The sequence below is a fragment of the Elephantulus edwardii genome, unplaced genomic scaffold, assembly GCF_000299155.1.
Source record: "Elephantulus edwardii isolate Elephantulus edwardi_28Jun2011 unplaced genomic scaffold, EleEdw1.0 scaffold00477, whole genome shotgun sequence".
Taxonomy (NCBI): domain Eukaryota; kingdom Metazoa; phylum Chordata; class Mammalia; order Macroscelidea; family Macroscelididae; genus Elephantulus; species Elephantulus edwardii.
Window position 1 is genome coordinate 722,881 of NW_006400227.1, and position 5,798 is coordinate 728,678.

General features: G+C 50.2%; 1 pseudogene; it reads right to left on the bottom strand.

Moving 5' to 3' along the window:
* Positions 1–3,980: 3,980 nt before the first annotated feature.
* Positions 3,981–5,513, bottom strand: LOC102864877 (annotated as a pseudogene).
* Between the last annotated feature and the right edge of the window lie 285 nt (positions 5,514–5,798).

The following is a 5,798-nucleotide window of genomic DNA, read 5'->3' on the forward strand; positions in this document are numbered from 1 at the left end:
TGAAGATCTTAGTTGATACTCAACAAAGAAGAATGCAGGACAAATTTTTTTTGTTGACTGTTGGTGATCTGAACTGCTGATCCACAGAAATTACAAAATAATGGATGTGTGTTGTTTCAAACTGCAGAATTTGTGCTCACATTGTTACCCAATGATATATAGTTAATATAGCGTTTAGTATCAGAAACCAAGTCACCCTCAGCTAGAATTCAATAAATTGCAGATAGCAATGTAAAATGGTGTTGATTCTTTTGAAAATATTATACTCTTCTTTACCCAAAATACAAACATATACTCACATGCACACACAGAGACATACATTTACATAAACACAGGTAGTGCATATAGCCATATGTTCATTAATAGTTATGTTGTTTTTGTAGTGGTTGGTGTTAGGTGCCTTCAAGTTGAGTGCAACTTATAGTGACACCATGAACAGCTAACCTGAACCCTGCCCTATTCTGTACCATCCTCATCATTTCTGACATGCTAGAACTTATTGCTGAAGTCAATGTGTCAATATATCTCATTGTGAGTCTTTCTCTCCTTCGCTGACCTTCACCATTCCAAATATAATGTCCTTTTTCAAGAAATAACAACAATAACAACTACAACATCAACTGGATTTTACATTTGTTGATTTCTAGGAACCACTAAAGATGAGATCAACCTTGAAGTTGATGTTGACAAAGAAAGGCAAGAGACATATGGTAGCTTTATAAATAGTCTTTCTAAATCTATATTAAGATTTTATATAGAAATACATCTATTATTGTTGGTATTATTTGTCATTGAGTCACTTGTGATTCATAACAACCCAATGTACTATAGCCTTGAAACTGGCTCTTTCTTGTTTCAACTTCACTGTCCCTGACACATTTACCCTCATTCCTGCAGTCACTGTGTCAATGCATCTCATCGATGGTCTCCCTCTTTCTCTTTCCCTCCACCATTCCAAGCATGACATCCCTCTCCAAGCACCAGTCCCTCCTTGCAATATTCTCAAAGTATGTCAAACAAAGCCTCAGAATCCTTGCCTCCAAGGAGCAGCTTGGCTTCATCCTATATAGGATGAACCCGTTTGTTCTCCTGGCCGTCCATGGTATATTCCAAATTCTTTCTTCAGCCCCACAGTTCAGAGGCATCAATTAATTTTCTTTCTATCATCCCTAGTATTGTCCATCTCTCTGACGTATAGCAAATAATTGTGAAGAAGTGGCATCCACTTCCTAAACAACATGCATCTACTTTGATAAATGACAACAGTTATAGAAAGGCGTCAAGCCTTTTGTACATAGGGTTGCTATGAGTCATTCACAGCTTGATGGCAATCAACAATAATAGCAACAACATGGCCTGGATCAGGCACACATCAGTCTCCAGAACGACTTCGTTGCTCTGCAATACTCTGGAGAGATCCTGACGCCCTACCGACCCAATGCAATTTATCTCTTGATTTCCTGGCTGCTGGTAGTGGATTAAATTTCTAAATATAATCTATGTGTAGAGAAAAGAAAGAAGATCTGGTGCCATAGTGGGAAGAGGGTTGCACTGCCAACACAAAGACTTGTGATGAGAATCCCTCAGGTGTTCCATGAGAGAAAGATGGGCAAACCTAGCATCTGAAAAGCAACTCACTATGAGTTGGTTTTGACACTTATCGGCAATGAGTTAAAGAGACAAATGAGGCTCACATACTTTCTGTTATTTTCTCAAATGCTTTGGGGCTAAAATTTTGTCTAAATAGCAAAAGAGCAAAAGTAAATGGGGAATTCTTAATTTTTTTTTCTTTATCCAGTATCGGACAAAAATTACCACAATAAATTTACCAATATAGAGACATGAGATTCTTTTTTGCCTCATTTGCTATTTGTATTCAATTTCTCTTTCCATTTGATGAGAGTTCTAATTCTTTTTTTTTTTTGGTCAGAACACATTTATTTGGCATCTGGATGAAATGGTTCTCACATCATCTTAAGAAAAGGATTAGTGCCAAGCCAACCCAACCCAACATAAAAACCCTTAGTGAGAGGAAACATACAAAACAGGATTGGGACAATGTACAGTATCAAATTCCAGGTGGGCACGGTGGGCTCAGCAGGGATGCATTGCGTCAAGGACCGGCTGTGGGAGCCTGTGGACCATCGAGTAAAATTCTACCTTTCAACGTGCTGTCAATGGGGGAGGTGAAGGCGGGAGGCGGACTCCTTGCTCTACTTCCCCCAAGAATAAGAGTAGTTCTGAGTGCAGCGCTGTGTACCTGGTCTTTGGTGGGCAGAGGCAGGGCATAAGCACACCTCATCTCTGCCCTATTCAGCCTCCTGGCCATTTACTTCAAGGAAGCTTTCCAGCCCCATGGCTCTGTGCGGCTCCCCCAAGGCTGGTTGTGGACCTTCTGTGGGGGCTAGTTCAGGTCCCTGGGGAGCTGCTGACTGGTCTTCACATACTGGGGACCCTTGCCAGCAGCAGCAAACTGTGACAACCCCAGAATGCGGCCTTCTTCCCACAGCACACAGGATTCCTGTCTTTGGTGCCATTTCTCAAAGGCTGGTTGCCCTGTAGGTGGTGGTGGTGAGCCTGCCCAGCAGGGCTGCCTGCATCTAGGTCAGGGGCTGAACCTGGAGGGGCCAGATCACATCTCCAGCCACTTGGGGATGAGCACCCAGGACTGGGCAGCACTTTGGAATCTTCCTCATTTCATGCTGGAGAGCGTAGGCTTAGCCCTGGATCAAGTCCACAGGGTTTGTCAGCCCACCCCCAGACTGCACACTCCAGGGAGGGAGCAGGGTCCCGTCGCCCCTCAGTGCCAGCGCACTGGTAGGTATGATGCCTGCTGGGGCGTGGGTCCCACTGCCCACCACCACCTAGATGCACATACACCCACGCAGACACGTGCACACAAAGGGAAGGTCCAGACATTCTTATGTAAAAAAGATATCAATGTGCTACAAAATCGCACGAAACCCGCTTCATCTCCAACCTCAAAAATGCAAGACGCCTTCCCCTCTCCCCTGACCACCACCAACTCCACCCAGGAAGCTTGGGGGCTTGTGTGAACAGGGGCCGGGTGCGTGGCCCCAGCTGTCTGGGGGGACACTCGGGAGGCAGAAACCTGGGGACGTGTGTGACCAGTGTCCAAGTGCTAGGTCCCAGCTGTCTGGGAGACTCTTGCGTGGCAGGAACCATCTAGGACATTCGCTTCAGCTACCCTGCCCCCAAGCCAAAACGCTTTATGGCACAAACAAGGTGAGTGGGAGAAGGTGAGGCACAGAGCTGGGTTGTCAACAGGAGGAAGGGGGTCACAGGCTTGACCCACAGAGGATCCAGGACCCCAATTCCTGAGCACAGCGCGAAGGCTCAGAACTTCAAAGCCTCCTGGGGAGAGAAGGGGAAAGACACAGTGCTGGGAGGGCTGACACAGGATGGAGGGTGCACCTCCATCTCAGGGCATGGGGGCACTGGACCGTTACTTGTAGCTGGACCGATGGGGTCCTGAGCAGCTACTGCAGTGTCCCGAGACAACCTGTCCTCATGCGGGCCATTTCCGAGTACTGCTGATAGTATATCCTGCACCGGGAGCCACCCTGGGACCCCACTATGTCTTGGAGGCCCCGAGGCCACGCCAAAGCCATGTAGGCTCTGCCCCTGGTGAGCGACCTGTTCCTCAGGAGAAGCAGCTCAGGGAAATGTTGTTTGGTTTGATCCTGGGGCCATAACCCCCTTCACCTCTTGTTCCTACTTTGGAACAACTGGTTTGAGAAAACGGAGTCTTCTGTTTAAAAAAGGAAAAGACAGTGACTCAAAACTGCATGTCTGTGAAGCCACTGGGATTCCTCATGGTGCATTCTGTCCCCGTGAGGCTGGCACAGTCTCTGTGCACGTGTCTGGGTAGTGTCTGCGGTGAAGTGGGGTCCAGGGCCCGTCAGTCTCCTGTGATGGGTCTGTGTTCTTGTGATGGCGGATGAAGCTCATGGCTGGGTCTATACCACGGTGTTGAGGGGACTGCGGCTATGGAGGTTGCCCCCCAGCAGTGCCTCTGAGACTGGGGCACTCTCACTTTGGCTGGGATCGGAGGGCACCAGCAGAGCACTGCTGCTGTCGGCGGAATCTTCCAGATCTGCCAAAGGGGTCCCTGAAGATGGCAGCGGCTGCTCCGGGTGCTGAGGCACTGCCCCGTCACTGCTGTCCTCTGGAGCTGGTGGGCTGGCTTCCACTGGCTCAAAGGCATCGTCTTCTGTGGGTTCATAGAAGACACTGTCTCAGTTGATGGATGCTTCGTAGGGTGGCGGTGGGTCATCAGGCTGGTCAAGATCAGGATACTTGTAAGCCGTATAGGGTGGTGGGGGGTCATGGAAGTGGAAAGTCCCACCTTCTCCGTCATCAGAAAGATGGAGTGGGGTGAGTCCTGTGCCAGACCCATCTGGGCCATAGTCGAAGCCGGGGAGCCTCCGGCCAAGGTTGAAGTGGTGCAAGTTTGCTCCAATGAGGGACTCGATGCGCTCCCGGCGCCCCTGGCGGAGCCGGTGGACCATGAAGAGTAGCAGGGACAGGATGAGGAAGGAGGAGATGCAGCTGACGATGAGGCGCATACCGCTGGCCATAGAGTCAAACAAACTGCTGCCGTCTGGGTCCAAACACATGAACTTGCAGCATTCCTTGGGGTCTTTGAGGTACTGCTGGCAGCCCTGGGGCCGCTCACAGAGGGCAGCCACACACATCTCAGGCTCGCCGCCGTGACAGGTGCAGCTCAAGCACAGGTCGTCCCCCTTGGGGGTGAAGGAAAAGCCCTCATCCACCACGTTGTCCTTAATGTCAACACACGTCTGACTTCTTTTACAGAGAAACGAGGACTTCTCGTAGCAGTTCTCAGCATGCCAGCTGTGCAGATCATGATGTCGGAGAGTGGGGAAGTGGAAGCACTGGAGCTGAGCGCAGAACACGTTTTCATTCTCAGACATGGCAGAGTTAAAGATGGGGTTCGGAGGCAGAAATACTTCTGAGGAACCTTTGAATGCTACCTCCCAGCGGCCCTCCAAGGAGTGATTGTAGTTCCGGCTCGTGATGACATACTGATAGCCAACCCACAACTTGCGCTGGTCTTTCCACCCAAAACTCCGCTCGGGCTGGTCCCATTCCTGGGCCAAGACAAAGCGCAGCTCCTGGTCTGTAGAGAAGGTGGCGAGGGAACCATTGACGCGCTGGCAGGTCTGTGCTGCATCCCAGTAGTTTTCCCCGCTCAGGTAGACCCTGTAGCAGCTGGCTGTGCCCTCGTAGTGATGCCAGCCTGTTGGACACTTCCCTAGGAAACTGCTGAAGGGCACTGGTTGTGCGACGTTCACGGCATGGTAGTGTGTGGGGTCGCCTCCTCTGGCCCGGCCCAGCCTTGGATCCATGGCCTCCTTCCCATGGTATGGACGTGCTTCCCCGGTCATTTCTGGCCGCAGAGGCTCGGTGACGGTGAGCACTAGCAGGAAAAGCAGCACGAAGGCACCGCTGTCTACCTTGGGCATCATTTATCCTCCGTTCATCGTCCCCGGGTGGGCCGCGATGATCCCACGGGGAGGCCTGGACCAGGCAGGGCTGAGGGACAGGCACCGGGAGGTGGCGCGAGGAGGGACTGCTAGGCCGCTAGCTCGTGTGCACACACAGTACGCACCTGGTTCTGACCCTCCAGTTCTCGAGAGTTCTAATTCTTAATCTGTATCTACTCACTTGGTGTTTTGTGTCATTGCTGTCCTGAGGTAGTCTGTCTGCCTAATCTGTCATCTTGTTCTGATCCACATTATGTCTATTTGATT